General features: G+C 49.1%; 1 pseudogene; it reads left to right on the top strand.

The window, feature by feature from the left end:
* Nucleotides 1-4,175: 4,175 nt before the first annotated feature.
* On the top strand, nt 4,176-6,019 carry LOC131907921 (small ribosomal subunit protein uS5-like; annotated as a pseudogene).
* Nucleotides 6,020-16,105: the final 10,086 nt, after the last annotated feature.

Below are 16,105 nucleotides of genomic sequence, written 5' to 3'. Positions count from 1 at the left end.
ATGGTGAGCACACATGATAGGAAGTGGCCCATGGTGAGCACACATGATAGGAAGTGGCCCATGGTGAGCACACATGATAGGAAGTGGCCTATGGTGTGCACACATGATAGAAAGTGGCCCACGGTGAGCACACATGATAGGAAGTGGCCCACGGTGAGCACACATGATAGGAAGTGGCCCACGGTGAGCACACATGATAGGAAGTGGCCCACAGCGAGCACACATGATAGGAAGTGGCCCACGGCGAGCACACGTGATAGGAAGTAGCCCGTGGACATGAGCCACAGGCTCGAGCCCAAGAGCTGTCTGCAGCTGTCTGCATGGCCAATAGCTCCATCTTTCCCTGGCTTCAAGAAGAGTATCTGGACTCAGCCCAGAGTCACTCTGAACTTGCACTTAGCCTGGTTCTTCCGAGAATAGCTTCTTAACAACAGCAATAACAAGGAGAATTTATTGAGCTATTTCTGTGAACCAGACTGGGTCCTCAGCATCTGACATGGGCTCCCCCTCCCCCTCCTCCATACTTCCCCTCCCTCCCTCTCTCTCTCCCCCACCTCTCTCTGATGTTGGGGACAGAATCTAGGTGGCCTCTCCCCCTAAACCATGCTCTCAGCCCCTCGTCTCATTCTTAAAGCCTCAGTGCTGGGCAGATCCATCCATGTCTATTACATACCGATGGCTGATTTTTACAAAGACCGTTTCTCATATGGACTGAGTTCAGCTCTGTTCCCCTCCTCACAGCTGGTGCCTGTAGTGGGTCAGGGTTCACCAGGTATTTGTTGAAAGGGAGGTGCATGGTGGGAGGTAGGACAGCTACCTTGCTGTCATTGATGGAGTTGGGAAAGGCTGTAATACGCAGGGTTGAGCTCTGAGGAGGCAGGGTTTCAGGTCAGAAGGAGGAGGCCATAGGGAGGAGACTGATGGAGTTGGAAACTGAAAGAACTCTACTCCGGCCTCAGCATGAAGGTGATAGGCCAGCAAGACGGATGACGGATGACACTGTAGAGACTCAGGCTCGAGCCCCGTGTGCCTCCTGGGGCTGCTGGACAAACAGTCACGCCCTGGGCGGCTTTAGACATTGGACATCTATGGTTCTAGAACCAGAGCCCTTGATTAAGGTGCAGCAGAACCCAACCCTCCCAGGACTTCAGAGCAGCCCCTGCTTGCCTCTCAGCTGTCCTGGGCTCCCGGTCGATCACTCTAGATTCAGCCATCTCCACAAAGCCTCCAACCTGCACTTCCCTGGCTCCCGTCTCGCCATGAGGACCCCAGTCCTTGCCCAAATCTACCTACAAAGACCCCTTTTCCAACTAGATCATGTGCTCAGGCACACAGGGCTAGGGCTTGGAGATATCTTTGCTAGGTACACTCTTCAACACACTATGAACACCCCTACACACACATGCACAAGGTTTGTTGGGGGATATACAATCACACTGTGAACACTGAGTTAGTATTTGCATTAATTAAATAAAATTAACCTTGGGTCAGGAGGCTGAGTTAGCAACTAGTTGACAGAAAATAATCATAGAGCAACAGAGGGCATCTGGAAGAGATAGAGAAATGCATGGGAAGTAGTGGGGGAGGATCTGGAATGGTGAGGCTTTTTTTGTTTGGTGGAACAGGATGCTCTCTTTCAAAGATGCCAGCAAGGAGACAAGGTCAGCTAGGTGCTACTCAACCTCTCTGAGCTGGCAGGTTTTCACCCCGGCCTTTGAATCTCAAGTTTTATTTATAAATAGAAAGATAGAGATTTAGTTAAAGCTACCTTTAGTGGCAGTGACAGAACCAGTGCCTGCAGGAACAGAATTCCCACCAAGCTGCAGCCTGAGTGGCTGGGCCACTGCCAGAGAAGCAGGCCAGTAACTGCGGAGCCACAATTGTGGCTGAAATAGCAGTAGATTAAGGTGCAGCCACTGTGCCAAAGTTAAAACAACAAAGGTTTATTTCTTTTTTCTTTCTTTCTTTTTTTTTCTCTTCAAGACAGGCTTTCTCTGTATAGACCTAGGTGTCCTGGAACTTGCTCTGTAGACCAGGCTAACCTCAAACTCAGAGATCCATCTGTCTCTGCCTCCCTTCTAGGGCTGGGATTAAAAGTGTGCACCACCACTGCCTGGCTTCACACAAGGTTTCTAAAACTAATTTCTGCTCATCCACAGTGAAGGACCCTGGGAAGTCACCCAAGGTCACCACAATGGAACAAATAAGAGCCAACAATGAATGGAGGGTGTGATGGCTTGAATAAGAATGGCCCCCATAGGCTCGTATATTTGAATGCCTAGTCATCAGGGAGTGGCACCATTTAAAGGGATTAGAAGGATTAGGAGGTCAGGCTTTGTTGGAGTAGGTGTGTTACTGAAATTGGGCTTTGGGGTTTCAAAAGCCCATGCCAAGTCCAGTGTCTCACTCTCTGCTTGGGATCAGGAAGTAGCTCTCAGCTACTGTTCCAGCACCATGCTTCCTGCAATAATGATAATGGACTGACCCTCTGAACCGTAAAAAAAAGACCCCAGTGAAATGCTTTCTGAGAGTTACTGTAGTCATGGTGTTTCTCCACAGCAATAGAGTAACTAAGACAGAGGCCAATGGCCAATCAGTGTTTTATTTATCGACTAATTAGCAACACATTTGCCATACAGAGCTTCCCACAGCACTTCCCCCCCCCCTTTTTTTTTTTTCAAAAAGGAAGGTTTTAACCTTAACAAAGTAAAATTACATATAATTTGGGAATTTGGGCGTAGCTTCTCTTACTACTTCCTGCTGGAGGGGGGCGCTGTATCTTATGGGGAAACAAAAAAAATTTTAGGATTATGGAGTAGTCCATGAGGCTGTATCGTCTGAGCCAGTCGCCTTGAAACCATTCTGGATGTTGGATCATCTGAGCCATGGTGTCATCGGAGACCTTTCAGGTGGCCTTGGCTGGTCAAACCTGATGTATCTTAATCTTGAACAAATCCATAGCCTCTGGCTTTCTGTGGGAACAAAAGCAGAGACTCTTTTCCAAAGTAACATATCCTTACATCCAAATTTTGAAGTCAAGATATCTTTAAAATATACATTTTGGCATAACTCAACAGCTTTTACAATCAAATGTTTTTCTGCAGTTAAAAGTCCCAAAGACAACACAATCCAGATTCTCTGTGTAATATCCATTTTTACGTGGCTTATTTTTTATACTACCTTTACTGTCTCTTTAAAGACTTTATTTTTTAAAACTATGTATTTGTTTCTATAACTCTATATATCACCTTTTTTGTCTCTTTCAAGCCTACGTATCTTTTACACACATTGTAAACTATTACATCTGAATCTGTCTTATTGTGAATCTATTGCCTTAAACTGCAGCAGCTGTGGCTGCTGGCTCCGCCCACCTCAGCTTCCCAACATGGCTACGTTTACCGCCAGCTCTGGGAGCTATTGTGGGTCTATGCTTTTATCCAAGCAGCGTGTAGCCCAAAAACCTCTTTTTTTGTTTTGTACCTGCAAAGGCTAAATCCACCAGGCAGCTTAATGTGCCACTTGCAGAGGCCTGATTCCCGTCATACTGCAGGTCGAGCACGCACACTAGGAAACCACCAGTAGCTCAAACCAGCAGCTGCCACTCATTTGAGAGAGACAATTAGGAAGCTGTTTTTAGCTCTGTTTTAGAATCTTTTTTCAGTTTTTAGGTGGAAACTCTTGCCACCACGTTGGGCGCCATTTGTAGCTTGAGTTTTCCTGCCTGGCCCACAGTCAGGACAAATCTCTATCACCTGCCAGTCCCACAGCCTCAGACCCGACCAAGTAAACACAGAGACTTATATTGGTTACAAACTGTATGGCCATGGCAGGCTTCTTGCTAACTGTTCTTACAGCTTAAATTAATCCATTTCCATTAATCTATACCTTGCCACATGGCTCGTGGCTTACCAGCATCTTCACAAGCTGTTTCTCATCGTGGCGGCTGGCAGTGTCTCTCCGACTCAACCTTCCACTTCCCAGCTTTATTCTCCTCCTTGTCCCGCCTACACTTCCTGCCTAGCCAATGGCCAATCAGTGTTTTATTTATCGACTAATTAGCAACACATTTGCCATACAGAACTTCCCACAGCATTTAGGGATGTCAATCACCACATTAACTGCTTCCCCCTGCCTCAGGTGACATGCTGGACCACAGGCCATAAGGAAGGCAAGTCATGGTCCCAGAGGTACGTGTCCCTCACAGGAACTGTGTTTCAGTTGGTGGGTTCCTTGGCCAATACAAGGACCCCAAAATGAAGCCCTCTAAGGGAGTTAGAGTATATGCACACAGTTACCTTGGGGTTAGGAAGCACCCCCTCAGGGTGCTGGTCTCAGCTGTCTTTTGTTACCCCCTCCATGCCCTCCTCTGATTCTCTCTAGAGCTATGCTCATCATCAGTACACCCCCACATAGACAGCTCTCACTTTGGGGCCTTCCTCCGCATGCTGGAGCATTGTGCCTGAGCTGAGGGGAGCCCCAACCAGTCCTAACGGCTTCCTAAGTCAGTCCTCGTGTTTTCCCTGCCAGGGCTGGATTTAGACTCCCAGCTTCTCTCTCTTCTTTGGAAGGAAATCCATGCATTATGGATGAAGGCTATTTCTTATTCAACAGCCAAGAATCACTCTTCCATCAAAATCTGCTCCTTTTCCACACCCCCAGAAATCAAAGCTTGTCTGTGAACTCTCATTTCCTGGCCTGCAACCCTGAAGAACCAGCTAGAGAAGAAGACTCCCCAGAGGCATGAAACACAGCCAGGCACGTCCATGGAGACAGACTTGGTGCTCCCGCTTTTTATCTTTTTTCCACCCATTCTTTCATTCAGAGTATGTGTGCATGGATGTGTGTGTGCGTGAGTGCACACACATGCGCGTGCACGCCCATGCACACATCATCATCATCAAGGGTCTTCCTCAGTTATCCCCATTGTATTTTTGGAGGCAGGATCTCTCACAGAACCCAAAGATCACCAATTTAGTCAGACTAGCAGGTCAGTAAACCCCAGAGATCCTTCTGTCTCCACATTCACAGTACCGGAATTACAGGTGCACCCAGTTTTTTATACAAGTTCTGGGGACTCTAACTCAGGTCTTAATGCTTACATGCAAGGCATTTCATAAACGGGACCATCTCCCCAGCCCTACGGAACTGGTGATTTAAAGCTTGCTTTCTACTTCTTCTTTGGGACAACACCAAACAGTGGGTGATGATGGTACAGCAGAAGGGCCTGCAGGACCTGGGGGCCCAGGCTTAAGAGGTGGCAGCTTCTACTGAGCATTCAGCAGGTCAGAGTCATGACCATAGTCAAGGTTGTGGGGCTCATGGGGGTAAAGCTGAAGACAAAGAGTAGAATCTCGTCACCAAGCTGGGCCACCTGGTCCAGGATAAGAACATCAAGTCCTTGGAGGAGATCCACCTGTTCTCCCTACCCATGAAGAAATTCGAAATTATTGAGGTTTTTTTCCCCTGGGGGTATCCCCAAGGGATGAGTTTCTAAAGATCATTCCAGTGCAGAAGCAGACTCAGGCTGGCCAAGGGACCAGGTTCAAGGCTTTTGTCACTATTGGGGACTACAACAGACAGGTTGGTCTTGCTGTTAAGTTCTCCAAGGAAGTAGCTACTATCATCTGAGAGGCCATCATCTTGGCCAAGCTTTCCATCATCCTTGTGTGGAGAGGCTACTACTGTGGGAGCAAGACTGGTAAGGCCTACACTTATTCCATGCAAGGTGACAGGCCTCTGTGGCTCTGTGCTGGCATACTGTGTCCCTGTCCCTAGAGACACTGGCATCTTCTCTGCCCCTGTGCCCAAGAAGCTACTGATGATGGCCAGCATTGATGACTGCTACACATCAGCCAGAGGCTGCACTGCCACCCTGGGCAACTTTGCCAAGGCCACCTTTGATGCCATCTCCAAGATCTACAGCCACTTGACCCCTGACCTCTGGAAAGAGACTGTGTTCAAAACCCACATGAAAGTCTCCATTCAGAAGACCCAGGTTCCCACTGTGGATACCACATAAGGAGTTTTATAAATAAATAAATAAATAAATAAATAAATAAATAAATAAATAAATAAAGTGAATTGTCTGTAAAAAAAAATTTTTTAATTTGCTTTCCAGCCTTCCTTGTGGAGACATTGTAACAGGGCCCCAGACCTTAGTAGACCCTCAGACTTCAGCACAACTGACTCCATGATGGAATTGTCATTCAGCCTGTAAAACTCAGCACATAGACAGCATCACCAGTCAGAATGAAAACAAAGACCTAATCCATCCAGGTCCATATAGTTCTGGGAAAGTCTCTAAATGTACTAACCCCGCTTTATGACTATGTAGTTCTGCTTCTGGCTAACTGTTTTTGTTAACTGAAGTGTGTCAGCCCAGAACATGGTTTTTGTGCTTAAAAGTTCAGCCTGAGAAAGGCTTGGGCCTACACTGGGATCCTGAACACCCAGTGTAGTTGCCAGCTGGCTAATAAAGCCTTTCTATTGTCTTAAACCCAGGTCTGAGTAGTCTTCTCTGGCAGATACCCACAATATGAAGACAAGAAAGCAAACGTTAATGGCTGCACCACAGACTTTTCCTGGTGTGGCAAAGACTCACGATGCTGATACTGCTGATTGACAGGTACTGAGAAATAACTGCCAAAACACTGTGCTGTATCTTCTGAATGTGGTCTTCTACTGACTCCCTGATGGGAGATGTGATGTGACCAGCCCCACTTTATCAGAGAGAGAATTGGTGCACAGAGAGGTAAAGGGATTTGTCCAAAGTCACACAGCTAGTGTGCACTGGAGCTGGAACTTGTAGCTAAAGGCTCTTAACCAACATCCATTACTGCCTCTGTTAAAAAGCTAAGATCTATCAATAGCAGTTAGACAGAAATGCATGTAAAGTGCTATGTAGGCATTAAGCCGTTTATAAGCCAGGAGGTGGATCTCTGTCCACTGACAAGGGAAGATCTCAATTCACAGTATTTGGGAAATCCTCCACATCTGTATGAAGCTCTGATGATTTTTCTCACCAGAGGAGAAAAGAATAAAATCAGAACATGGTGCTGATTAAATGTCAATCATGTTATGGTCTCCTCACATTTTCCAACAGACATCTACACACACACACATTGCCACTCATGGAATGTACAATTCTCACAGAGTTCTCTGGTCAGGCCTCTCCCTAAAGCCCGGCAGCTTGCTGTTCAATGTCATGGTTAAGAAAGAGGCCATGAAATGGCTGTCAGTGAAATGCTCACCCTGAAACCAGGAGAACCTGAGTTCAAACTGCAGAAGCCATGTTTACAAAGAAAGCTCAGTGTGGTTGCATGCACTAATAATGTACCAGCTGGACAGGCAGAGGTGGGCAGAGGTGGACAGAGGTGAGCAGAGGCGGGCAGAGGTGAGCAGAGGTGGACAGAGGTGAGCAGAGGTGGGCAGAGGTGAGCAGAGGCGGGCAGAGTTGAGCAGAGGCAGGCAGAGGTGAGCAGAGGTGGGCAGAGGTGAGCAGAGGCGGGCAGAGTTGAGCAGAGGCAGGCAGAGGTGAGCAGAGGCGGGCAGAGGTGAGCAGAGGCGGGCAGAGGTGAGCAGACGTGGGCAGAGGCGAGCAGAGTTGAGCAGAGGCGGGCAGAGGTGAGCAGAGGTGGGCAGAGGTGGGCAAAGGTGGGCAGAGGTGAGCAGAGGTGGGCAGAGGTGAGCAGAGGTGGGTAGAGGTGGGCAGAGGTGGGCAGAGGCGGGCAGAGTTGAGCAGAGGCAGGCAGAGGTGAGCAGAGGTGGGCAGAGGTGAGCAGAGGCGGGCAGAGTTGAGCAGAGGCAGGCAGAGGTGAGCAGAGGTGGGCAGAGGTGAGCAGAGGCGGGCAGAGTTGAGCAGAGGCAGGCAGAGGTGAGCAGAGGTGGGCAGAGGTGAGCAGACGTGGGCAGAGGCGAGCAGAGTTGAGCAGAGGCGGGCAGAGGTGAGCAGAGGTGGGCAGAGGTGGGCAGAGGTGGGCAGAGGCAGCAGAGGTGGGCAGAGGTGGGCAGAGGTGAGCAGAGGTGAGCAGAGGTGGGCAAAGGTGGGCAGAGGTGAGCAGAGGTGGGCAGAGGTGAGCAGAGGTGAGCAGAGGTGGGCAGAGGTGAGCAGAGGTGGGCAGAGGTGGGCAGAGGTGAGCAGAGTTGAGCAGAGGCAGGCAGAGGTGAGCAGAGGTGAGCAGAGGTGAGCAGAGTTGAGCAGAGGCGGGCAGAGGTGGCAGAGGTGAGCAGAGGTGGGCAGAGGTGGGCAGAGGTGAGCAGAGGTGGGCAGAGGTGGGCAGAGGTGGGCAGAGGTAGGCAGAGGCAGCAGAGGTGGGCAGAGGTGGGTAGAGGTGGGCAGAGGTGAGCAGAGGTGGGCAGAGGTGGGCAGAGGTGGGCAGAGGTGGGCAGAGGCAGGCAGAGGTGAGCAGAGGTGAGCAGAGGTGGGCAGAGGTGGGCAGAGGTGGGCAGAGGTGAGCAGAGGTGGGCAGAGGTGAGCAGAGGTGGGCAGAGGTGGGCAGAGGTGAGCAGAGGTGGGCAGAGGTGAGCAGAGTTGAGCAGAGGCGGGCAGAGGTGAGCAGAGGTGGCAGAGGTGGGCAGAGGCAGCAGAGGTGGCAGAGGCAGCAGAGGTGGGCAGATCTTTGGGGCTTTCTGGAAGGCTAGCCTAAGTTCCAGGCCGAATGAGAGACATTACCTTAAAAAAAAAAAATCAAGGTAGATAGGGTCTAAGGAATGAGACTCATGATTGCTTTCTGGCCTCCACAAGCACACACACACACACACACACACACACACACACACACACACACACTCACAGTCACAAACATGTATGTACACACAAATACACACATTCAAAGAGAAATGGGAAGGCCAGAAAGAGCTGGGAATATGGCTCAGTTGACAGCTCATCTAGGATGCACACAGCCTGGGTTCCCATCCCAGCACATGAACTGAATGTGGAACATGCCTATAATCCCAGCACCCAGGAGGTGGAGGCAGGAGGATCAGAAATTCAAGGTCATTCTTGGTGATACAGTGAGTTTGAAAGCAACCTGGGGTACAGGAGGCTATTTCAAAAAGGGAGGGAGGAGGAGTGGGGGGAGGGAGGGAGGGAGGGAGGGAAGGTAAGAAAAGAAAGAAATAGTTCTATCCACAAAATCTATCTAACTTGGTTGCCAATATGACTCTTGCCTGTTACTACAGCCTCTACTTCTTCCCGGGGGATAGAAATGACTCTCCCTCCTACACTTGCTTTGGGGCATATGAGTGAGGAGCTGATGTTTTAGAGAGAGAGGAGAGAGAATTGATTAGAACCTCAATGGCTTTGTTATGACTCCTCCCGGAATCTGGAAACCTCTGCACCTATGGTGACACTCCTGATCTCAGCGAGGTCATAGTACAACGTAGTCACGCCTGGTGAAAGGAAATTGCAAATGTCTGACATGTTTACCACGGTGTGCCTGCTCAGCATAGGTGCTTATCAGAGTACGTCAAAGTCACTCTACCCTTGTCCCTGTCACACTGCCTACTGTGATGACGTGTGTGTACTCTGTGACATTCAGACCATCATGTTAGAAACTTCTATTCACGTCATTTCCACTTGCAGATGAAATGTCACTATTTTTATGTAAACGTGGTCCATCAAGCATTTGGGCCATAAACTAAACAATGTTATTCATTGGACACAGGTGTCTTGTATTTTCATTTGTGAAACCTGTGGTCTTAGGTACAAATGCTATTTTACTGAGCCATCGAGAACTAGAGGCGTATGGTATAATCTTATAATTGAGGCAGCACAGGGGACAGAGAAACCAGAGAGCTTTGGAACATAGCAGCAGGTCTCTGTGAAGCCTAGGAACAAACAGGAAAGTTGGAAGTGCCTGAGATTGCAATCAAGGAACACAGCAGCCTTAAATCCAAGCGACAAATGAGCCCTTGCTACTGAGAAATGAACGAAACGAGAGCTTTGGAGGAAAATAGATCTTCAAGGGTCAAGGATAAATTACCCAGGCTCAGAGCCCGGGGTGGGGGGCAGAATATGATGGCAGAGAGGGTGCCCTGCCTGCCACGGTCCCTCATCTTCCAGAGTCAGGCCGCAGGCAGCAGTGCTCAGCAGCGCCACCTGCAGGAGGGACCACACACTTCCACACCATCCATCATTCTCACTGATCCTGATTGATCCAGATTGAGCAGGTGACCAGGAATGAGTCATCTGCCTTTGACTGACTGACTGACTGCACAGGACTCTCTGAAGCCCAAGCATTCCTGCACCGTAAGGACTCTACAATGCAAGTTTCTCCTTTTCTAGTAGCTTCCATACCACCTACCTATCTGTTGTGATTTTATAAAATTCATTATATTTTTACTTATTGCACACATACACATGTAGCTAGAGTTTTCCTGCCTGGCCCACAGTCAGGACAAATCTCTCTCACCTGCCAGTCCCACAGCCGCTCAGACCCAACCAAGTAAACACAGAGACTTATATTGCTTACAAACTGTATGGCCGTGGCAGGCTTCTTGCTAACTGTTCTTATATCTTAAATTAATCCATTTCTATAAATCTATACTTTGCCACGTGGCTCGTGGCTTACCGGCATCTTTACATGCTGCTTGTCATGGTGGCGGCTGGCAGTGTCTCCCTGACTCAGCCTTCCACTTCCCAGAATTCTCCTCTCTCCTTGTCCCGCCTATACTTCCTGCCTGGCCACTGGCCAATCAGTGATTTATTTATACAGAACGATATCCACAGCACTTCCCTTTTTCTTTTTTTTTTTTCAAAAAGGAAGGTTTTTAACCTTAACATAGTAAAATTACATATAATTTGGGAATTTGGGCATAGCGTCTCTTACTACTTCCTGCTGGAGGGGGGCGCTGTATCTTATGGGGACACAAAGAAAATTTTAGGATTATGGAGTAGTCCATGAGGCTGTATTGTCTGAGCCAGTTGCCTTCAAACCATTCTGGATGTTTGGATCATCTGGGCCATGGTGTCATCAGAGACCTTTCAGGGGGTCTTGGCTGGTCAAACCTGATGTATCTTAATCTGGAACAAATCCATAGCCTTTGGCTTTCTGTGGAAACAAAAGCAGAGCCTCCTTTCCAAAGCAACATATTCTTACATCCAAATTTTGAAGTCAAGGTACCTTTAAAATATACATTTTGGCATAACTCAACAGCTTTTGTAATCAAATGTTTTTCTTCAGTTATGAATATCAAAGAGAACATAATCCAGATTCTCTGTGTGGTAGCCATCTTTACGTGGCTTATTTTTTATATTACCTTGAACCTACTGCTTTAAACTGCAGCATTCTAAGACTGAAACGGCGATGTGGCTACTGGCTCCGCCCACTTCAGCTTCCCAACATGGCGGTGGTATGTTTTCTGCCAGCTCTGGGAGCCATCAACTCTCAGAAATAGTGGGTCTATGCTTCTATCAAAGCAACGTGTAGCCCAGAAACCTCTTTTTTTGTTTTGTACTAGCAAAGGCTAAATCCATGACGCAGCGTAATGTGCCACTTGCAGAGGCCTCATTCCCGCCATACTGCAGGTCGAGCACACATGCCAGGAACTCACCATAGTAGATAGTAGGTCAAACACGCAGGCTGCTGCTAACTTGAAAGAGACAACTAGGAACTGTTTTTAAGCTCCGTTTTAGAATCTTTTTACTCAGGTTTTAGGTGGAAACTCTTGCCAACACGTTGGGTGCCATTTGTAGCTAGAGTTTTCCTGCCTGGCCCACAGTCAGGACAAATCTCTCTCATCCGCCAGTCCCACAGCCACTCAGACCCAACCAAGTAAACACAGAGACTTATATTGCTTACAAACTGTATGGCCGTGGCAGGCTTCTTGCTAACTGTTCTTATATCTTAAAGTAATCCATTTCTATAAATCTATACCTTGCCATGTGGCTCATGGCTTACCAGCATCTTTACATGCTGCTTGTCATGGTGGCGGCTGGCAGTGTCTCCCTGACTCAGCCTTCCACTTCCCAGAATTCTCCTCTCTCCTTGTCCCGCCTATACTTCCTGCCTGGCCACTGGCCAATCAGTGTTTTATTTATACAGAACGACATCCACAGCATATACATGTGTGCCACAGCATTCCCATGGAGGTCAGAAGGAAATGTTTGAGAGTTTGTTCTTCCGCCATGTGGGTCCCAGGGACTGAACTCAGGCCATCAGGCTTGGCAGCAAGCACCCCTACCCACTGAGGCGTCTTGCCAGCCCAATGCGTTTTACTTATTAATACCCACCCCCAACTCCTAACAGGATACTCCACGGGGACAGGAACCAATGTTTTGTTGCTTGAGATGGGGTCTCACTATATACACTAGGTCAGCCTTGAATTCACGTTATCTCCCAGGCTGGCCGCAAATACACAAACCTCCTGCCTTGCCTGACCATGTGCTCGGCCACAGCCATGCCCAGCTGCCAGCAGGGAGTTCCGTGAGACCTGCTCATGGCTTCATCTCCCAAATCAAGAACAATCTCTCATATGTGAAAATCCTGGCTAAATGTGTGAGCATTTGAGCAAGAGAGCTAGTGAGTGAGCAAAGGAAGGAAGGAAGGAAGGAAGGAAGGAAGGAAGGAAGGAAGGAAGGAAGGAAGACGCGCAGCTTCCACTGGCACCCTTGAGGGAAGGGGTGTGCCCGCTGTTCTCCTGCCCTGGTTGGAATTCCAGCCTGACAGTACTGGGTATGTGGTCTACAGACAAAGACACCCCAACAAATAGGAAACAATGGATAGCACGTACCCGGCTCGCTGCCACAGGGACTACTGATGCCTGTCATTGGAGAAAGGGAGACTGAACACACCCAGTTCAAGCCATGGCTCTCTGGGCTCCTGATATAAGACACCAGCATGCAGTCAACGGGGCAGCTCAGAGACCGCCATGTGCGCTCAGAGGAAAGGGTGCTGGGTTCTACAGGGAGTGGGCAGCAGGAAAATTACCCAAGTATGACCTGGGTGACGAGCGTATGGACAAGCAGACAAAGTGGATGATGGCGTTCCCAGCAGAGGGCAGAAACCAGGCAAAAGCCTGGGAGGGTGAGCGGCCATAACCCGTCCAGATACAGGTTGTCACCTTTCTGATCAATGTAACAAAATACATGACAATAAGCTTCAGGAAAGATTGCAATTTGAGGGCCCAGCCCCTCGTGCTAGAAAGAGGTGAGGCAGCAGGAGCTCGGGCAGCCACGTGGCATCCAGAGTCAGGAAGCAGCGAGATGAGCGCGGTGCTCGGCGCCCATTCTCCATTCTCCCCCTTTCCTTCCGTCCCCAGCCCAAAGGGCTGCCATATTCAGAGTCAGTCTTCCCTCCTCAGCTAAACCTCTCTGGTATCCCCCTCAGCGGCACACCCAGAGGTGTCTCCTGGGTGGTTCCTAACCAAGTCGGAACCATCAGAAGCAAGTAGCTCGTGAAATGGATCACCGGGGCTTTGAGAGGGAGGTAAGGGACACTGGTAGGTGAGGACAGCTCCAGAAGGTATGTTCTGGGGCAGCTGAGATGGGGTTTGAGGAGCAAGTGGCCCTGGGGTCACCTCTCCACACCTTGTTTGGGAGCCCCCACAGCCCAGGCGCCTGTAGGCTCTGGGTCCTCAGGCCCATGAGGTAGCCCCTCCCACTGCCTCCTGTTTCCAAATCCATCCTTGTCAAAGCACTTCACCTTCCTCTCAGAGGTGCGATGGACGCGTAAGCTTCAAGGCCCTCGGCAAACCTCAGTCAGGCAGGAGCAACCATCCCACCTATGACCCAAGAAGGAAGTCTGCTGTTCACAGAGCAGCTTGAGTCCAAGCCAGAACAAAAGCCCTGGGAACAACGTATATTCAGTCCCCTGAAGAAGAAAAAAAACCAAAATGGCCCAGGGTGGGGGGGTCACATGACAGCCCTACCCAAAAGCATCTTTTGTCCTTTTAAAAGTGCACTTTTCGGTGCATATTCTGGGGACAATTGGCCTGGCTCCTGAAGCCCACTCTAATTGTATGTAATTTTTATAAATACAGTAATTAGGAATTGCTAAGCCTTCTAATAGAAACGGAATTGAACCTTTATGAGAAGCAAAGGCTTGGGAGGAAAGAGCACTGGGGCTTTTGAATGTGTGGACCTCACACCTCACTTCCAGAGATGAACTTCTGGAACCCAGAGGTGGCCTCAGAAGCCAGCCCCCTTGGTGGTGACCAGAGCAAAAGCATTAATCAGCTCGCCCTCACCTGATAAATCCAAACTTAGAGAACAGAAAGGACATGTGGTCACTGCTGACTAGAGGCCACTTTATACCTTTTTGGGGACTTAAAGTTTTAATTTTTCCACACAAAAATAGGTTGTTTTTTTTTTTTTTTTTTTTTTTTCCTGGCCAGGCATGGTGGTGCATGCTGTTAAGCCCAGCTCTAGAGAGGCAAAGGCAGGCAGATTGCTGTGAGCTGGAGGCCAGCCTGGTCTACACAGAAGTTTGAGGGCTACACGGTGAGACCCTTTCTAAGAAACAAATGGTTTTCCAGCCTCTTGGGAACTCTCAGAAGTCTTGTACTCCCATAATTGGGGGCTGATATCATGCCAGTCCCGCCCGACTATGGAACAGTCTTGAATGGAGGATTGAGGACTGAGAAATAACAGACAGAAAAAAAAGAGACACAGAATAGCATCGGGAGGGCTCTGAGTCAATACTACAGTCTCCCCGAGTTTATTTCTCAGGGCCTTTTTATACCCAAAGCAGGGGAGGCAAAAAGACCTCCCCCTCTCAAGGACATCATGGCTCAAGGTGCAAACTAGTGTAAATACCTCCTTAGTATTCAAGACATCTGGTAACCACACCTTTGGCCAAACATCCTGTTAGCCAGCCTTAAAGAGCAAAGAGAGGCTTGAACTCTCTGACCTTGAGTCAAGATGGAATCGGGTCACAAACTGGAGTCCTTTGTGGGTTCCCACAGTATCACAGGCCCACGACACCCCTAACTGAGGCACAGGATCCCACCTGGCTGCTGCCTCGCCTCTTGTTTCTTACTCTCCTTTTTGCAGGATTGCGGGGCAGAGCCTGGCACACACTCCCCCAAGCACTCTACCCCTGAGCTGCGTCTGTCCTCTTCTGAAACAGGCTCCATCCATGTTGCCCTGCTGTCTGGACAGACCGGTCGCTCTACTGATTCTATTTTGTAACAATGAAACAAGCTACACAAAGTGCGATGAAAGGGAACACGAGGTCTGCTACGGAGAGAAACGGTTCACTCTGAGGCAAAGTCACTGGAATAGGCTTTCTAGCCGTGGGCAGAAATGAGCAGGCTGTTTACAACAGGAAGACATTGAAAGTAAGGTACTGGGAGCTGGGGATGTGGCTCTAAGGTCGAGTGCTTGATTAGCAAGCTAGAGGCCCCAGGGAGGTCTAGTCCATGTATGACCAGCACGACCAGCGGGGGGTTGGGGGTGGGGCGTGGGGGGGACAGGGACGGGGATGGAGAGGGAGGGCTGGAATGGAGACAGCTCCTTAGACATCCAAGTGATTTCAGCTCAAAACAATGAAGAAGGAATGCGGCCTTCCCATGCCAGCAGACCTGCTTTTCATCTGCAGCTTCAAAGGAGCTCAAAGTCAGCCTCCTGGGGTCCACAGCCCTCAGAATCCAGCCTCTGAGTCCGGGGGGGGGGTGGGGGGTGGGGGTGGGGTTCTTCTCCTTCCTCACCCATTCTGTTTGTAGCCCAGAAACACAGCCACAAGCGTAGTCTTCAACCACACCAGGGGATGAAGTCTGCCCCAAGCTTGGAGCTTTTCCTTTTTCTAAAAAAAAATCTTTTGCCTTAGAACTGACTTCTATAAACACGAACTGTTTTATTTAATTAAAAACATACTTAAAACTAAAGTGTCCCCACTAACCACTCCTGAGCCAACACTATCACAGAAATCAGAACATAAGGGCGTTTCAGTGGCTCCCTGAAGGAGGCAGACAGCCAAGTAGTCACTACAGCCTGGGGAGAGAACACAGAAAAATCCCCAACAGCTTGGATGTAACACATAATCTTTTAAACCTTATGAGATGATTCTACCTAATCGCTTGGGGGTCTCCACATGCGAGCCCTGGGTCAGCAGCTCCTGGGAACTTGTTAGCAATATACACTAGCTGACTCCACAGATGCAGGGAA

Source organism: Peromyscus eremicus, chromosome 4 (assembly GCF_949786415.1).
Source record: "Peromyscus eremicus chromosome 4, PerEre_H2_v1, whole genome shotgun sequence".
In the NCBI taxonomy this organism is placed as follows: Eukaryota; Metazoa; Chordata; class Mammalia; order Rodentia; family Cricetidae; genus Peromyscus; species Peromyscus eremicus.
Note: the sequence above shows the minus strand (reverse complement) of the source record. Positions and strands in the feature narration are given on the sequence as shown.